The sequence below is a fragment of the Lygodium microphyllum genome, chromosome 14, assembly GCF_053477565.2.
Source record: "Lygodium microphyllum isolate KBCC chromosome 14, Lygodium_microphyllum_v1.1.10, whole genome shotgun sequence".
NCBI classification, from domain to species: Eukaryota; Viridiplantae; Streptophyta; class Polypodiopsida; order Schizaeales; family Lygodiaceae; genus Lygodium; species Lygodium microphyllum.
Window position 1 is genome coordinate 97,280,289 of NC_141148.1, and position 20,676 is coordinate 97,300,964.

General features: G+C 40.9%; 1 pseudogene; it reads right to left on the reverse strand.

Moving 5' to 3' along the window:
* Positions 1 to 13,581: 13,581 nt before the first annotated feature.
* On the reverse strand, positions 13,582 to 14,185 carry LOC148025883 (uridine 5'-monophosphate synthase pseudogene; annotated as a pseudogene).
* Between the last annotated feature and the right edge of the window lie 6,491 nt (positions 14,186 to 20,676).

Genomic DNA, 20,676 nt, shown 5'->3' on the forward strand with positions numbered 1-20,676 from the left:
GGAACATCGAACAAGTAGTGTCAAAGGAGGCAGCAGCCAAGAGAGTCATCGAGCAGTACAACCTCACCAAGTACTGGAGAAATTTGCACAAGAGCTTGACCACACGAAGTGTGTGGAGTTTCTTAGGATATACGATCCCGACCAAGAGTGCGGCACAATGATGGTGGGAAGGGGAGAAAATGCTAAACAGGTACAGGTACACTTGAACCCAGCCTTAGTGGAGAAGGCATTGGGATAAGAACTGACGATAGAGAAAAAAGAGAAAAGAAACGTCTACACCATGCTGAAAATGAAAAGAGAGTAGGTGCTAACCAATGACGGTATCAGCATCCACGACATCCCTGATGCTGAAGCCAGGCTATAAGCAAAGCTAGTGCACGCCTCTTCTCAAGCCAGCGCTACAACACCTTAATGCATCGAATCATCATGCCTATGCTGGAGAATGTAGCAGCCCACACCTTAGATGAAGTCGACTGGAATGGGTATGTCCGCAAAACCATCGACCAGACGGCTAAAGCACTGGCTTTGGAAAGTACGCCAGCAAGTGGAGAGTCTCTAGCTTCCAAGGCCACAAAAAGGAAGAAGGCCTCGCCCAAGGCCTCATTTATCGGCTATGGAAGCATTTTGACTGCGCTCATCTAGGAGGCAGTAAAGGAGACACAGAATGTAGAAGAAGGAGAAGGAGAAATGCCAGATAGGTCACCCCCTCACTAGGACAAAGAAGGGTCCACCGACAGAACCGAGACCGAGGAAGAAGGGAAAGAACAGAAAAGCAAGAAGATGACCAAGAAATCCAAGAAGAAAACAACCCAAAGGAAGAAAAAGGATGACAAAGGCCACAAGAAGGAGAAAGAGGACTTGGAAAGGGCCAAAAAAGAATCCCTTAAGGAGGCCAAGGAGAGGGAGAAGAAAAAGAAACAAGAATAAGAAAAGAAAAAGAAGGAATTACAGAAGGCAAAGAAGGCATCAAAACAGGAGGCTGAGGAGAGAAAAAAGAAGGAAAAGGAAGAAAAAGACAAAAAAGAGGAAGAACACCGAAAAACAGAAGCAGAAAGGCAAAGAAAAGCCATTGAGGAAGAAGAGGAACTAAGAAGAAAGGAGGAAGAAGACCTAGCTGAGGCTACATGCCGATCTATCGAATAACAAAGTAGGGCAGATGAATTGGGGAAACTGAGCCCGCAAAGAGAATGAGGGCCTAGTTCTAGCACACAGGTGCTGGAAATCGTGCCACCCGCTCTGTCATTGAGGGCAAGGGCAAAGCCCCAATTCACCCAATTCCTCCCCTTATGGTGCCTCCCACCGAACCAACCACCATCACCCCCAGTATCCCGACCAATGCCGATGTTTCGAATTTCGTGGCATGGATGCAATACTTCATCAACAAAGAAATGGCCCAGGGACAAAGCACCGAAACTACGACCACAGGGCAAAAGAGGCCAGCCACTGATGCAGAATCAAGGCAAGACCCTAAACGGCAGAAGGTAGAAGACTCGACATCACCAATCCACACAACGATGATGCCATCAACTAACTACGACGAGTACGACTAGATGCAATCACCCTTTCCTCTCCACCACCTCTCTCTACGTCCGCATGAATCTGAAAGGATACATGCAAAGCTACCAATTTTTGAGCAAATCGATCCCCCTCCTCATTCAAATGAAGAGAATTAGGCCCTGGCTGTCATTCCACTACTGTAGCTTCAAAAAGAAAAAAGGAAAGTAAAAGCGAAGAAAAGAACAACATGAAAAACACTCTCCACTAAACTGGACAACATAGCCCACTTGTAGAAGCACTTACCACCACATAAAGCATGATCACTGCACCTAGGGGTTCTCAAGTTAGGCGTACCCGGTGGCTTCGGTCGGCCGGCTCCACTCCTAACACCCTAGCCCTTTTGCTCCCCCACTTCACGCTTAGGGCACATCAAGGGCGGGACATACCTAGGGAGGTAACACTCCTCCACTTCACACTTAGGGCACATCAAGGGCAGGACATACCTAGGGAGGTAACACTCGCCTATGGTTAGACCTGTCACCCTAAGCCACTTACACCGCACCTCCCTTGGCACAAATGGGATCCTCAAGTGTGGGACATCACCGAGACTTGCCTGCGGCTAGACCCACCTTCCCATTCCACTAGCACGAGCACAATGCACTAACACAATGAGGTAGGCACTCCCTTTAGGAACAGCACCACATCTTCTCCTTTCAGGAATCACAAAAAGCAACAAACAACCAACTTCGGAGGCCCCCGTCAACCACGTGATATCTATTTGGCTTCTCCGACAAAAATCATTTCACAGCTTCCACAAGCACCTGAGGCTCTAAGTGGCCCTCACCTTTACACCACTTGGCCAATTGCCTACCAACGTACAACAACACAGAAGTGTCATGGGACTGGTACCCGTCTAGGAGGGGGGTAATGTTAACCCCAAGTCGAGATGGTGGAAAAAGGAAGGAAAAAATATGGAAAAAGAGCAAAGATACGCAGGCGACCTCCAAAGCTAAGCCGGGGTAAAAAGCGCAATTTTAAATGAAAGGCGCCCCAAAAAACTTGGAAAACTCTTGTAAAAGAGCGCCAGGCTCCTTCCTGTGCCAATTGTAAAATATTAGACAGGTGTAGGCTAGAGGCATGAAGCAAGAAGAGGGAATTAGAAAAAGGAACCTTGCCACAATGGCCAGTCATGTAAAAAGGGATGGGCATCCATGGGGTTTTTAGGGTCCCCATCTTCTTGCTTGTGTGTGCTCTTGAGTGTGAGAGTGTGAGAGAGTGAGTGTGTGAGGGTGAGGGATCAAGAGGGTGAAGCTCTTCACCATCTCCTCTTCTCTTCTTCTCTTCTCTTCTCTTTTCTCACGCGCGCTACTATGGAGGATGGAGCTTAGAGATGGAGGAGACTTGAGGATGCTTGAGCTTGCATCTAGGATCGTGGAGCTACCGGGGTGTGCGAGAGAGGAGGCAACTTGTATCGGCATCAAGGTAAGCTCACTACACTCATAGGATCGACAGCACATCGGCTAGGTGAGAGATAGCCATTAGAGCTCGCTTGAAATGCTTGAAGCAATAAGCGGTCCATGGGTCTTGGCGGTTGAGCGTGAGCTCCCACTACATGCGCTTATAGCAACTCTTTCAACAAGTCCTTGCTCTCATCACTAGGCTTGATTGGCATGTCAAAATGTTCCTTGTCTTTCCCTTGAGGTTTGATGAGGTCACCCTTACTAAAGGTTGTGATTATCCTCACACTTGGTAGCGTCAAGTATATCCTCTGTGGCACATAGTCGACCTCACACTTGGTTGCCCTTTTGAAGGGTCATCCAAGGAGGGTTTCCTTTCTATAACTAGCACTATTTGGAGGAACATGGAATAGGACATGCAAGCTTTTAGTTTCAATACTTACAAGGACTTTGCACTTTCCTGTGAGTGTTTGTGGGCATCCCTCGTAAGGACTAAGAGTTACATTAGCTGGTGTGAACTCTAGTTGGCCTAGTAGAGTCCATGCTTCATAGGTCAAGATATTAAAATCTGCCCCTTCATCGATGAGAGCATCAACACTATGCTCTCTTTTTGCAGTGAGTTTGACCATAAGATAGGCAGGGGTACTATGTCTTCATCTTCCAGGTCTTGGCTTATAAATTTAAGCCTTCTGACAAATGCCCTTGAGTCCCCAATTTGCACAACCAAATGTGGATTCTCCACTGATGTCTTGGATCGTCTATGCAATGCTATTCAAGGTGCATCTATCGTCAGGACTGTCATATCTAGTCATCCTCGCAGTTGTAGCTTGATGTTGTTGATTTTTCCTTTGACTAGATACAATCCGAATGGAACACATACGTGTTTTTGCAGTGTGGCATTTTTGCCCTTATTGGCTAGATTGGCCCATTGAGGTTCTAGGGTCTCTGTTTGTCCTTGTTCAAGTATGGGCTTTTGGTTGCTCCTTTGCAAGTGAGAATCCATGCTTGTGTAGAGCCATTACTACACTATGATATAATTTGGAGGACCTCTCACGGTGCACATTTCCTCTCCAACCTACTTGGGAGAGATGCAGAGGGGGCAGAGCCCCCTCTACGGGGGTCCAGGGGGGGTAGGCAGTCCTCGCCGGCCCACACAGCCATTATGGTAACCACCATGTGTGATTTGAAGGACTATTCATAGCCAAGTTTTGAACTACTTGCTCTAGATTTCAGTTTTGTAATAGATCTATGATATGCTTTTGGCTCTGCGTGGTCTCTGGTTGGTTTCATGCCCAACAGGTCCAAATTGCAGGGGCCGAATGCCCGATTCCGCCCGTCCGAATGGCCAAGGGCTAAATGTAACTGGTCCGAATGTTAAATTCGGCCGGTTCGAGTGCATTCGTCTGAGGATCGAGTACCCAAGTGGTCCGAGGGCCGAGTGGCCAACTAGGCCAAGGGCCGAATGGTAACTTGTCCGAATGGGGTTGGCCGAGTGGCCGAGAGTTGAATTGGCCGAGTGCCAAGTTGGTTCGAATGGTCGATTCAGACGGGCCGAGCAGTGGGTGTCCAAGTCAAGTGGTCCGAGGGCGGGGGCTGAGGGACGATTTTGGGACTCGGCCCAGAATCGTTGTCACTCAGACTGGGCAAGGGCAATGCGTTTTTGCATCGGACTTTTAAGAATTCGTCGCGCCGAGCGATCAAGGCCTTCCTACTAGTTGAGCACCTCCAGATCCAAGCTACTCATGTAGAGGAAGGTGTGGAATTACCTATGGTGGGCAAAGAACTGCTCGATCGCAAGATCAAAGCAGGACCATGCAATGGAGCTTTCTCTCCCTCTCTAGCTCTCCTGAAACCCTACCATGCGAAATGTGGCCTTTCTTGCCACTCCTGGCCCCTTATCACCCTACCTAGGCCTGCACTCATCTTAGTCTTACTCCCCTCACCAATATTTAACCCAAATTTTCATTTTTTTCCCCTTCTTTTCTCTTTTTCAACCTATTATACAGCAATAGAAAACCCTACTATGTGCTCCAATGTTTTGCTCCTATCCTTCCTAAATGCAAGAAAAAATCATAAGGAAAATACCTACACTACTCCACCGTGCTTTTTTTATTCCAAAAACCAAAAACCTATTTGCTAAGGAGATCGAATACCTCTTCAAACTCCCTCGCTTCCTACCTACCTACCTCAAGCACTGGTTCGAGGAAAACCCTACTTCAATACTCAATTCGAAGCGTGCAAGCACTCAAGGCTTGAATCTGTTGTCCCGGCAACGGAACCAAAATGTAGAAGCTCTCGCTCAACCGCCAAGACCCACGGACCGCTTATTGCTTCAAGCATTCCAAGCCAAGCACTAATGGCTACCTCTCACATAGCGGACGCACCATCCATCTCTACGGGTGTAGTGAGCTTACCTCCATGCCCATTGAGTTACCTCCTCTCCCACGCACTCTAGTAGCTCCATGATCCAAGTGCAAGCTACAAGCAAGCTCCATCCTCAAGCTCCACGCTCCAAGGTCCATTGCCGCGAGCAAAACAAGATAAGAGAAGAGAAGAGAAGAAGAGAGAGAGCTTCTCCTCCCCGGTCCCTCACCCTCACACACTCACTCCCTCACACTCTCACACTCCCTCTCTCAAGCACAAGCTCAAGCAAGCAAGAACAAGAAGAAAAAGATAAAAAAGAGAGCCACTTTTGGCCACACACAAGAATGAGCTTCTCATTCACTTTTCAACTTTATATACAAAACCCTAAATCCCTTTTGGGCGGTCATCCCCTTATCCCCTTTTTTACATGGCCGGCCGTGGCCTAGGCCCTTTTTCCCATTGTCCTCCTATCTTCCTAGCTTTCTTTCCATCGCATGTCTATATTTGCAAATTGCACAACACTCTTAAAATAAATCACGGTGCGCCTTGCGCTTTTTAACAATAGTATAGACTCGCGCTTTTTTTCATGCGCATTTTTCCTTGATTTAGGACTTTTCTGCACTTCTTGTGTTTCCAGATTCTTCTTGGCGCGCCTTCATCTTCTCTTTCACTTTTGCCTTGGCCTTGTCTTGTGCTTTAGATTATCCATCTTTTCCACCTTGTTCGTTTGAGGGTTAACACACATTTTCTTACATACTTAGAGTTCTTATTTGTAGTTGATAAGCGTTGTGACCTCCAAGTTTATCTTCATCAAGATCAATCCAACATTCAGTACTATTTGTACAATGCCCACCATATTTCGAATTAAATCTTTTGTTTGCTAAAGCTTTTAGGCTATGCCATTGCCTCGAATTGTTCATCTAAGGAATATTTTCAACATGTTTAAGCCCAATTGATTTTTCATGAAAACACTTGATAGCGAGATTGACTATTTTACGAAATGGTCAAAAGCATGAGCGATGAGGAAGGATGATGCAAAGGACTCTGTTAACTTACTTCTTGAACAGATAATCTATTAGTTTGGTTTACCAAAAGAGTTTGTGTCCAATGGTTGAACTCATTTTCTAAATAAGATAATCAAAAGCTTGACTAAGGCCTGGGACAGATTGACCATAATAAAATGACACCTTACAATCCACAAACAAATGGGCAAGTTGAAAGCACCAATAAGTAGCTTGTCGGAATCCTGTCAAATATCACTTTAGAAAAGAAATGAGATTGGGATAAGAAATTATGTGTGGTCATATGAGCATACAACACACAACCTTTAAATGAGATACAGGCCACATTCCATTCAAATTAGTCTATAGAAAAAAAGTGTGTATTACCCCTTGACATCGAGTTATCTCCAATAAGATTCGCGATCAACCATTCTGATGCACTTTTCAAACATTTGCATTCGTGTAGGTTGTTTCAATGAAGAAGGTGGGATGGAGCCTTTGCTTCACCCTCTGAATATGCTAAACTTTGATTATTATAGCTATGAATAGAGACATTGATGATGACAGATGTGACTAAGTGCCAAAAGTGATGCAAAAAATAAAGCAGTTGTGGTAAAAATAAAGAGGTGCCAGAGTTTTTGAGAAAAAGAGCTGGCCCAAAACACATTGGAATTTTGCATTTGTCAATTGGAGTTCGTTAAATGGCCCATTTAAAGAGCCGTAACTTTAGTGTTACAAAGTAGCTACTTGATCTAGAGGCCAAAAATAGTTTCCATGAGGCCAAGTCAGTAGAAAACAATGCGAGGAATGATGTTGTACCTTCAAATCTCGAATCCCAAGTCATTTGTCCCTCTCTATTGATAGTGTGAACATATAGGAGATTAACTGGATAAGTATAAAGTAAGAGCTTAAGGGGCTTAACACTCAAAAATTCATCATGATAGGGGGGGCCTTTTTTATTAATTACCCCTCATTTCCCATGAAAATGGAGATGTGTAACTATATGATCCAATAGGAGCATTCTTGACTGTGGATTACTGATTTTCTTTGCCTCGAATCACCACAAAGTACACAAAATGATGCACTCTATCAAAAGATTAGTTTTTAGTCTTTCTCCCTTCTCTTTCTCTCTCACCATAATGGGTATTCATATGAGCTGAGAAAGAGAGAGGGGGGAGGGGGGGCAAGGGGTGCGAGAATGTGATATGATGCGAGCAATGGAGCAAGGAAGCATGAAGGTAGTTATTAGTAGCTATGTGGAGTGTCAACGAGATACCTAAGTGATTCCAAAAATAACTTTTAAAAAATAATTGTATATAATATTTTACAATAAGCCCCATTTTATTTAAAAATGGTAAAAAAATTGAATGGTATATGTGCATATAATGTATTCTTGCTAATGAAAAATCAGAAAAAATATTTTCTAACTGCTTGATCAACATGATCGGTTTTTAAAATACGTTCATATGAGTAAAATTGCATATATATACATATATATATATATATATATATATATATATATAATTTAAAAGAAAATTGGACAATTAAATGGATCTTGATATTATGGAATAATAAATATATGTTTATACAATGTTTATATGGGTTCAATGGCATAGAGATTAATTCAATGTGACCTCATATTAAGATGCATTCCTAATACAATTTTTCAAATTGTGACCTCATATTGTGTATTAAGATGCATTCTTATATAATTTTTCAAATTTCACTACATACTTAAGAATATGATAACACTTGCAAAATCTGTTGATAAAGGGTGGTGAGAAGAAAAAATTGAGATTAAATATGATACTTTTTTATCTTTTTCATGTGTGTGTATGCGTGCATGCGTGCGTGTGTGTGTGTGTGTGTAAAAGAAAGTAGCACGAGTTTTCTCAATGCTATCTTTCTTTTAGTGTAAGAAAGATAGTAGCACGAGTTTTCTCAATGCCATCTTTTACATCACCGCAATACGTTGTCGAAGGGTTTTCGAAAGCAAAGTCGCGACCACAGAGGTCCTTGAGAAATTCCAACACTCTCTATCCCGATAAAATTTATGCCCCTTTCGAAGCAGCTGATATAAACAATCTGCTATGTGTGCAAAATGGGGTATCCAAATCATGTAGAACACACAAGCTCCAATGAATCTCCGTACCTCTGAAGTGGTAGAACAATACTCCATAATCTTTCCTATAGCATCCACCTTCGCAGGTGAAGGTTTCCTGCCATAATACCCACACATATGTCCAACAATGATAACCTCATTTACTCCAAAAACAGATTTCGTCATGTAGTTCAAAATCCCTATTATCCTCCTTAACATAGTAGGGTCTTCTATATCATCCCTAGCATTAGAACTCAACTTTACATTTTACTCCAATCGTATTGAAAGAGGCTTACATGCTATCATACCATACTTAGATAACATATCCAAGCCATACTGCCTTTGGGATAACCATATACCATCATCACATCATTTGATGGTCTCAATACCAAGAAATTATCTCAGCTCACCCAAATCCTTCATCTTAAACTTCTTCTTCAAGAAGTCCTTAACTTCAACAATCCCATTGTCAATGTCACTTGTAATAATCAAGTCATCCACATAGATGACTATGATGACCAAACTTTCATCTCCTCTTCTCACATAAAGTGAGTAGGTTGATCATAATCAGCCGGAAACTCTATTTGCTGAATTTTCTTCAGCTCTCAACACTTTTTTCTGAGTCACCTCAGCCTCTGACTCTATCTGTGACACAAAATCTAAAATTTCATGAAACATGTCCAGGGACTGCACTGATATGTTACTAAGACAACTCTGCATATCAGATTTCAGCATATTTTCCATCTTTGTCATCGTATCTACACAAACCATACTATCATACATCCCATCTATATGCTCATCATCCTCTAAAATACCTGCATTTTTCAAATCTTTCTCCTTCCTGCATATGTACTGCCTGGCAGCTCTAGGCAGCTTAGAAATCTTCTAATAACTCATCAAACTATTTGCTAAAATTCCAACAAAATTGGAGGAGAAAACACTGTTGCTGCCAGGAGGCGAAAACTCCAATCTCCTCTGCTCTATACCACTGTCATCTCGTGGAACAGCGGTACCTAATGAAAACCCGAATCCCTCACAGTGGGCAAAGGTGCATCTCGAAGAGTATCCATGTTTCTAGCATGATTTACACACACAGTCATAAACTGGACTGCTCTCATACCATCTGTACTGCGAATCCATGCATAAGCAGATCCATCATCCATTACTTTTGTCTCCATGCGCATCTCTGTGATGAATGGCTATCCTAGGATTATGGGGTAAGAGCATGAATCCTGCACAAAGAAATGGAAATCCTCCTCTACATCTCCAATAGAAATCCTGACACTAGGATAGGCAGCATACAAATCACATGTAGTGTTGTTGGCGGCTCTCATACGCCACCCATGCTCTGCATCCATAGGCCATCTATTACTTTCATAAACTCCACGAACTATGAGATTAATCTCTGAACCATGATCCACCAAAGCAACATAAGGCACCTGTTTCTCTCCAATTTTTACCATTGTTTCTGTAGTTGCCCTAGCCCAACGACTCTGCGAAAAGTGACTGCATGGTACCAAGATAGGATCATCAGTTTCAGCATAATGCATAGGCTGAACCCTTTTCTCTGTCTGCAAAAAAATAGAAGCATTCTCGACCATAACCTCATCCTCATCCTCATCCAACTCCCCAATCAAAACTCCTGTGTATCAGTAGTAGGCAATGTATGTTTTTTCCTCTTCAGGACTTCATGAAACTGATCTTGAAACTCTCTTTTCGAGATGCCCAAAACCTCAAAAATAGTGAAAGTCACCTCACTGCCAAGTATCTTGTCATTAAAGATTTTCTTCATGTCCGTAGATGTCTCAATATCAGACATTAATCTAAATCCCAGCTGCTTTCTCTGTCTAGGCTCCTACCTCTTTTCTTTCTTTTGAGCATCTTCCATTTGTCGTTTTCGCCCTGGTCTCGAAGATGGCCCTGCAGTAGGTGGAGTAACAAACTCACCCCCTCTAGTCTTTTTAGCTGCATTTGGATTCTCTTCATCTCTCTTATGCTTCTCCTCAACAAGTACATTTGCTCCCTGAGACTTAACCAAGTAGGCATAAATAGTATACCTGTCAACAGGCGAATCCCAAACCTGTCTCAGATCTGATGCTAGAACCTGCACTAGTCAAATAGTCTGCTGAATTTTCCTCTTGTTTGCCGTCTCCATAGCATAGGTCCATAATACTGACTGACTCTCTGAACCTTTCTCAATCCTGATTCCATATGCAGAAGCATCTCTTCTAGCTACCACATAAGAAGTACGCGCAGCCATATCATCTACTAATTTCTTCATTCCTCCTTTCACAAAATTGGTAGCAAGCGGAGCTCCTGTTTCAGTCAACTGGATCTTGCCATCTTGTCCCCAAAATACCAAATTCTTCCTCCTTGCATCTTGAAAAGATTCGCAATCCCTGCAATGTTGATGGTCCGTACTATCACACCGAATACATCTTTGATCTCTCCTAGGTGCACTAGGAGAACTCCTAGGTGCAGTAGGAACATTAGAAGAAATAGTAGGCACGGTCGAAGCAAACTACTCTTTCAATTTTCCCACCAATTCTTCTTTAACTGACTCCAGTGTCAAATCCGTTATGCCTTTGATTATGTCATCAAGAGAGGAAGGAACCAAAGGAGCAGATGATTTTGGAGCACAAGGAGCCGGCATCGGTCTTGGAACAGGAAGAACAGGAGGATTAGAAACAGTAGGCACTGGCATAGGCCAAGTAACTGGCTGAGGAAGAGAAGAAATGACAAGGGTAGAAGCAGACATAGGAGCAGAAGACGGTGTCGGTGTCATGGATCCATTCTGTAAGTGGGTCTTCCATATCCGCCTCTTGGTCAAAGTCGAGACCACATCCTGGGCATCTTGCCAATCTATTTTAAGACGCATAGGCTTCGTGCGATCCTCAAGAAGCTCTCCTAATTCTTCCTGAAGAGCAGGATCTACAGCTTGTAAGAAAAACTCAACTTTCTCAATATCCAATGCTCTTTGTTCAATGGCATCAAGCTGACTATACCTCTCTTCAAATTCTCGTATCAATTTTGAAGCAGCTAGAACTTTGTTTGGCATGTAGACCACTCTCGAAATGATCGTCATATAGCCATCCCAAAGTCCTCAAGAAAATACTCCTCTTTCAGGGCCTTCTTAAAATCTTGCCAATGGGAATTTTGAAGGAAAAGATCAGTCACTTTTACTCTCAAGGTGGGTGTGACAAGGCGAAGAAAATATTTACTCATAAGTCATGTTGGTACTCCAAAAAATCCCATCTTAATCTCATACGTCTTCAAATAATCCCATACATTATGGCCATCAAGTAGCTTCTTTTCATTTTCAACTACTTCAATCACCTTAGTCGCGTTGATTGCATTCTCTTGCTTCGAATATAGTTGCCTTTGTTGAGACAACTATTGTTGATGTAACTGCTAATGCTGCTTCATATACAATTGTGTCTGCTGATTTTGAAGCTGCATATACATAGACATATTATACAAAATCTGCTTTAAATCATCTGTAGAAGTACTTGAAGCTGAAGTCGATGATGAAGCTGAAGTAGAGGACAAAGCAGGAATCGTAGAAGGGGCTGAAATTGATGCTGAAGTATCTCCCATCTTGAAATTTTTTTAATGCGACGCTTTCACACCGGGTTCATCAAAGATGTCGAAGGGTTTTCAAAAGCAAAGTCGCGACCATAGAGGTCCTTGAGAAATTCCAAGATAGAAGATCAATCAAGCGAATAAGCAAGATGAGAAAGTGATGTCAAGTCTCTTTTTTATTTCTGCCAATAACTGAAGACGAATAGAAAGCCAAATTAGCTTACAGTGGCAACCTCCACAACACGTTCTCCACTACCAGTCTCATGATTTCTGCTGATTTGGACTAATCCTGCATCAGAATTTTTCCCAAAAGAATTGCAAAAAAGATTGGAAAAATATAGATCTACATTAAGCATGGGCCTGAGAACGAAAATATAAGCAGCATTCTGCAGCTAATATAGGCATATTCTAACCCTTTTGTCCAAAACTTGCTGGTGGAAATGAACCTTATAAAGTTCCCAAAATTTTGACTTGACTTGAGGGATAGTGAAAGAGTAAACCCTTTAGCAACTTCCTGCATATCAAGTAGAACCACAGAAAGGCGATCTAATCCAAAAGCACCAATATCTATAAGCTTTCTCACCCTGTTCTTCAATCTTAATATGTTTTGCAAACAATTTGGCAGGTTTGCAATCTTTAGTCAGTTTCTTCAATCCCTTGAGGACTTGGACAGATCGAGCTGCAGAGCTGCAAAGAATGAGAAGAACAAGACATCCTCTCTCCTTTTTAGCATCTTCTTTCGAAATTAACTGCTCCCAGGTATCTCATCTCGCACGGTTTTTGCTAGAAGATCCATGAAATAGGCGTATGTCTCATGAAGGACAGCCTGCTGGGAACTTAACACTCTATTATATGCACCTTCCATAAAAGACTACTCCAATTCAATAGCATAATTTATGCAAGGATTATCTAACGCTTCAGAAGAATGAAGCTCTAGCTCTATCTCCTCTTGCCAACATCATGGAAAGGTTACAACCCTCCCTCCCTCAGAGTAAAGCTTTCGGTATGTCCACAAGAGACCTAGATTTTTGTATTTGATAGTATTGTTGCTATGCCTCATGAACAGACAAGCTCCATCCATGACTTGTATCCTGTGAGAAGCACTGCAATTTTGCATCTATGAAAAGATTGTTAGACTCCAACGGTAATAACCTGATGCTCCAAACAAGGACCAAGCATCTTTGTCGTTCACACTTCGTAAAAATTGCATAGAGTCTTGTTCTTGGATATCAACCTGAGAAGGATGGAACAGATTTGCTTCTCTTGCTGGTTGACTAATACCACTAGACCAAAGACTAAAATCTGCACCATAACCTGAAGGAAAATTTTAACGTGTTTCATGCCTGTATGGGTGCTTTATATTAGCTGAGGGTTTATACTGATATTTTGCCTGCTGACATTTCATTTCATTTGGAAGCCAAGTTAGGATACTCTAAACCATCTGCTAAAAGCTGCTTTGGTCGTGTATGAAAACCACAAACTCGCTTGTTGAGCAGCTTATAAAAGGTACATATACATCACCAGTGACTGCCTTAGCAAGTAATGTCTTTCCTGTTCCTGGAAGACCAACAGTTAATAACTAATTGAGTGTCTGATCATGTTCATCATTGCTTACGCTTCGTAAACGACCATCACGACCTTTAGCAACAGCATCTATCTATATCAGAGAGTATTCCAATCCTTAGAAAATAGTAAGCAGATAGACATGAATCACTGTTCTTCTCCCCCCCCCCCCCCCCTTTCTGTCCACAACCTCCTCCACTTTTTCTCCCCAATATGGCTCTTCTACATCAACACACCGCTTTTTCATACAGAAAAGCGATCCCTCACAATAGCAGCAGATTTTCGACTCCCACGCGGGCTTACACAAGATTGCCTGCCCATTTGCAGACGTCAAAGCTACGAGTACTTGCCTTCAGAATCCCTCGACCAACAATAATTATGTCACTGCCCCTTTCTCCAATAACATTTTTTGGAGCATTGTACTGCTGCCCAAGAGAGTCTCCACCACTGCCAATTTGTACTCGTGGAGTCATATGTATCAAAGCAAGATTCCCTGGCCCCATAGGCCATGCTGCTGGATTTATTGAAATAAAACCAATAACAAAATTAGGATGATCTGTAGCTATCTTTGCTGTAGTTGCTGTATAATCACCCTTAGCTAATGTTCCACTGGAACTCATTTCTGCCAAAAGAAGTAATCCACGATGGCATGGTATGCCCTTGAGATTTAGCCCATCCACAATACCGGGCCTGGTATCACATGAGCATTAACAATGTTTGCCTTTCCAGCTATGTCAATAACCAACTTTATAGCATCATCTACTTTATTGGCTTTGCATAGTCCAAGAGTAACCATACCCACAGTGAGACTATCTGGATGCATTTCTACTTTCTGCATTCTGTTGTACATTTCCAATACATCATCAAATCTTTGTGCCTTGATGAGAAAGTCAATAACACAATTGTACATGAAGCTAGCAGGCTCACAACCTAGATCACTCATGTGATCAAACAGTTGGAAAGCCTCCTGAATGTGCTCTTGTTGGGTATATCCTCCAATCAAAGAGCTCCATGTCACAACATCTCGATTGGGTAGTGTATCAAAAATAACATGCGCATCTGGTAGGTTTCCATACTTGGCATACATGCCAACTAAAGCATTACAGATAAGTTCCTCTTGCTCCAACACCCTCTCCACTATACTGCCCACGCAGAACAAAATGCAAACACAACGACTATGTACAAAGTAACAAATGTCACACACACAACTTTTTGGTGGATTCCACACCTCGGATACGCAGCACTACGACAACGTATAGTGAAGAGCATGAAAGATATGCTTGTGTACATGGAATACAATGTTTTTTCTTTTGTTTGTGCACAATAGAGCATTCCACCTTACATAAAAAGAGCATAAACACATGGTATCAGAATAAACCTCCTCAATGCATAGCAATTGCTTGAAACCCCATTGAGCCTTATGGAGTGGAAAATGATCCCTAACCATAGGTTAGCGTGTTTATTTTGGAAAAAGGATTATGTGAGGTTATGAAAAGTCTCTTGGAATGATAAATATCAAGAGAAAAGTATGTTATGTTATATTATATATTTCAAATGGCGCATCCTGGGGTTAATCCCTAGGGTATAGGAGAGCCATAGGGGCCACAGTAGTCTGCGAAATGCCCTTTAGATATGTGATTCAAGGTGAGATAGTCACGTACGTGTGGAAAACTCCTTTGCTTGGAGTCTAAAGGGGTAATTGGTTGGACTAATATCCAAAATTGCATCTATAAACATAGCACTTAGAAGAATCATTTATAGTACCCAAACTCTCCTATTCGTGAGGTCATATGGGGTCATTTGGCATGTTTATCAAAGCTAATGTCAGGCCCGTTTTAGGTCCCAATAATATTAAGCCAAATTTTATTATTTCTTTGATAAGATTATGTCCATCATGTTCCAATCCTCAACAAATCCTTCAACATGAACATTCCATCAACTAGTTAATGATTTCACAAAATCTCTTGTCAATGCATGGGGGGGAATGAACATCACCCATTACATGGTAGAAAATTGACTTTTCTCGTACTTTATTTTGTGAGTATCGTTTGGTGTTGTAAATCTAATGTTGATAGCCCATATTTTTGCAACATATATTGTACATCCACATATCATACTATTTGTATAAGTATAGATCCTTGGAAATGTAGACCACACAAGGAATGAAAAAGTCGCATTGCCATGCTCCTGGCACCTATTGAATAATACTTGCCATGAAGGAGGTCACCAAAAGACTAGCTACCTTGGTGAAATATTCAACTAATTCTATAGATGCACATTGATTGTTCAATCACATTAGAATATGCAAGAGCCACTACTCTAAAAAAATCTATTAGAAATGAAATATGAGCTCACAATAGAGAAAGACAACAGACTAGTAATGTAGCAAATACACATGCCACATGGCGTAGTAGAAGACGATGCAATGGCTCTAGATGGGCTTGTCCCTAAACCCTATGTATTACCATCCCTACCCCCCTCTTGGGCATAACTTTTCCTTTAAATAGAAAAACCAAAGTTCATTCTTATACTTCACTCTTGTTTGCGAGCAGACCTTTGAACTTCCTTTCTTCACAAGAATGGCTTGTACAAAGCAAACCGCACAATGCCATCCACTTCCTAGGAAAAACCAAAGGCACCCACCATGGTACAAACAAGAATTTCCAAACTTCTCATGCCACGAAGACGCATCCTTAGTCTTTGGGCCTAGTCATGTATCAACTATAAGAAAGACCATGCCTGAGAAGTACAAGGGGAAAAGGCCACAAGAGGATCACAATGATGACACCTCTGCCAAGGATGAAACATACAAGCCATTCGAGGAGCACGGAGATCAGTAAGAGGAAGATGAGGAGCATGAAGATGAGTAGCAAACAAGATTAGGAGGAGGGTTCCACGAGTGATGAGACACACACTGATGAGTAGGAAGAAGATGAACAGTTGCACCATGGCCGTGGCAAAGGTCTTATGTAGGGAATCATCAAGGGTGAAGGCCCCTATCCTATGCGAGAATCCATAGAACTTCTCACACCATGGCAACAATCCCCTCAACAACAATGAACCCTATTGGTTACACCAAGGCCACCACATCCCCAAGGACACCAAAGAATACCTCCAACAGTACGAGTGCTCGTGCAACAGAGGAGGAGGAGGAGAAGGAACTACATCTTGAAGGCACTTAGAGAGATAAGGCAATATCAAAAGAGCACAGACCTTCTAATATACAAAGCACCATTTTCTGAACTGTAAAGGAAATTTTATGGAGTTATGAAGGTGACAAGTAGATGTAAGGTGCAACACTAGAGGCCCTAAAAGAGAAGTAGAGGGCTTACTTAAGTAAGCTTGTTTGAGGATGCATACCTATGCAAGATACTTTGTGACCATAGCTTGTAATCCATTTGTGAAGCCCTTTTTTTTTACTTCAATGAAATGTACTTTTCTTTAATTGTATATATTATTTTGCATATGTTAGTGACTTTTTAGTAATGTGTGTTTTCACTTATGCTGACTGAATGTACTTACCACTTGCCATACTACTCTTGTGATAATCGTTGTGAAGGTGCATACGAATAAATATTTTTTATTTCCTGATTAGAGCACTCAATTCACAACAAAAAGCTCAAATCGCACTACCAAGGGGTTGTCAAGGGGTCCTAGATGTATTGCATGTGCCATGGAAGGATTTTTTGTTTACCACACTTGGGACCACCCCACAATCTCTCAATAGTGCTATTCGAGCTTTCCAATGCAAATGTAGTGGTAAATAGTAAGTTCAACAACAAATTTCTATCGAATTACATGCCTTGGCCTAAATTTGATCATCAATTCAATGTTAGCCATCTAGGACTAGGATCTAGCTAACAACATTACATAATTTTAGACATGTCCATGATCAAATTGGAACAAGAACAAGATACCATGTTTTTGACACAAGTCATACAAAAAGTAAAAATCTATAACTTGTTTTGATAATGTGTGGCTTCTGAGCCAGGCACTAGTATATGACTATAGGAAGTTCAAGGTAATAAGTTTTGTAATATGTTAGTTTCTCCAATGAGGAAACTTTTTGATGGATTTAGTCTCTTGTTTGTAGTGTCTCTTGACTATAGGCAACCGCCCCTCCACCACACACCAACCACCATCTCCACTTTTGTGTGAAACAAAGAAGTACTTTATTGATCAAGTACTTTGTGCTCAGTAGTAAGGCAAGAAGAGGTAGAAGCTAGAGAAAACCCTAGTAGCATCATGACAACTTTCAAAAAGCTAAAGAAGGGAAATAGTCATGTCTTGAAAAGCTAGAAGTGAAATTAGCTACCTCCAAGTGATGTAACCATCATTTTAGTGAGAGACTCTTTAAAATGGCTTGAAAATGGTGATGATCTACCAAATATATTCATCCTCTACCATTTCTACCTTGCTCTTCCTTTAAAAACTCAAGATTTAGTCATGGTTAACTATAAAAAGCTTTCTAACTTGTCAATGTAACCAATAGTGTACCTATTATACCCATGTCTAACTAGAAATTGATTGAAAATGGAACTAAACATGGACCAAAGACCATGCTCTAATATGAACTGAAATGGAGGGAAACCTCTAACTAAAAGAAATCATGTCTTCCAACAAAATAGTAATCAAATGTGGTACAAAACTCTTATCCACAACAGCCATGAAATGGAGCAAGAAACCATAGATGTATAATATATTGAAATATACATGGTTTGAAGAAGCTATATCTAAAATCAAAGAAAGGTACAAAGATTGAGAAGTTGGCTCTTGAAGAGGCCTACTCTTTGCATAGTACTCACCGCATGCAATGGTGGTCATGGAAACACACCTCCACGAGTGGTGGGAGGTCCATGGAGAATTCCCCAAGATGAAAGAGACAAAAGAAAAATGTGTAAAATGTGCACATTGCTTATTCTCTACCTTTTATACCCAAACCCTAATTCTCAAGGCTAGGGCTAATTTTCCTACATGATAGCTAATCTTGAGGAAACCACCTTGTCATGATGCTTACTTCTTGAGTCTTGCTTGCATTGGAAGCTAGACCTTAGAGCTATCCTTACACCTTCAAATCATTAGAACAAGGAGAAATATTGGTTGCAGCAACCAGACACCACACAACACCCACATTCATTCAAAAATTTGGGGGAATCTCCACATCAACCCTTTGTTCATTGTTGGAGTTATAATCTTTACTCTAGAGCACTAAAGGAAAAATGGAAGCATTCTTTAAAGAGGATTCATTAATGGATCAATGGTTGGATACACTAATGCAATCAATCAACAACTAGGTATGAAGTATGAGGTATTTCTTTATAATTTCTCTATAATCTCTTTATCAAAAGAATAAAAGCTACGAGAGGAATGCAACAAAAAATGTGTGAACTACAAAAACTTTTAAAATCTCTCTTAAATCAAAATCAAAGATTTTGGAAATTTTGATTTTGAGGCGACATTAAAGACCCAACCTTCTAAAAAGTCACATCATGATGTTCAAAGTAAGAACAAAGAGTCAAAAAATGTCAATATCAATTACAATCATTTTGGCTATAATTTGCCTCATGAGAGAATAAGTTTAGAGGCTCTCTTTTCACTTTTTGCTATAGGTAGATGAGGTTTGACCAAATTAGTAGAAATTCAAATGTTACATTAGACCAAACATATTGGAATATCCAATGGGCCTATTCACCAATCTCGTCACTTTAATTAGTAAATACTAATCAAAAGGTCCTTTTGGACTCAAGATTTCCCATAATAATTTGTATGCATTTTCCATACTAGGAGAGAGCCTAGCTCTTGATAAAATATCTAATTGATTAATACAACAACCTCCTTTCAAAAATTATGAAGCCTTCTTACACGCTTCAATAGTCATGCTAGTATACTGATGTTGTTGTTCCTTTTTATTCTTACAATATGTCTAATTCTTGGCCTTTGTCTATTGGAACTAATGTTCCTTTCACGCTGTGCTACCCAAATTCTAGTTACTAGCCATGGGTTGAGCTTCTACATTGTTGGGAGTTGGTAGAGACAGAATATCCTATGGATATTCACTAATCTCATCACTTTGATTAGTAAATACTACTCAAAGGGCCCTTTTCGGCTCAAAATTTCCCATAATAAATTGCATACATTTTCCATAGTGGGAGAGAGCCCATCTCTTGATAAAATATCTAATTGATTAATAGAACCACCTCTTTTCAAAGAAATTGGATTCTTTTTGCACTTGTTAATAGTCATGCTAGCTATTATTGTTCCTTTTTATTCATACAATATGCCTAATTCTTGGCCTTTGTCTATTGGAACTAATGTTCCTTTCATCGTGTGCTACCTAAATTCTAGTTACTAGCCATGGCTTGAGCTTCTACATTGTTGGGAGTTGGTAGAGATGGGAAACTCAAACCCCTATAGCCACTCTCCCATACAAGGGATTCATGAAAACCCACAAAAACCAAAGCTTATAATATGCTGGAAACTTGAAAGATATATACAAGGAACATGAATATCTATTTAGAATCTCCTTATTCCTTCACTAAAATATATGTGGATACTAGGGACAACCTTTTTACATCATGAAAGTGTTATAAATAATCCCCTCAAAGGGAAACTCTTCTTCAAGGACCACAAAAACACCATACACTACATCTAGAAGCTCCTGCAAGCTTCTCACAATTTTCATGCAAGGAGGCAATTCTAGGATGACTGTCCAATCATCTAAAAAGTAGGAGATTACTTTTGTGTATAAACAACCTTTCATGATCACCACTTAAATCATCGATGAAAGAGACAATATGAGATACAAATTCACATTAGGAAAAAAATGAACTCATAAATGAGCCCTTAAAAATAATATACTTTAAGATGTGGGCCTTTTGGATTGTCCAATAGGAAGGCTAGATGTTGACATCCATGGAGGGTGAATCTTCTCTCTCCAAATCTTGGGTTTTCTATTAAAAAAAGGGGTAGTGGGGGATTAAAAAAAGGGAGAATGAATAGTACACAAAATTTGAGTTTCTCTCACCTCGTATTTCCCCCCTTTTTTGGAGAATTTTCAATTTCGATTTTTTTCCCTCTCACGAAATTCAAGCTCCCTGCTCAAAGTAATTAG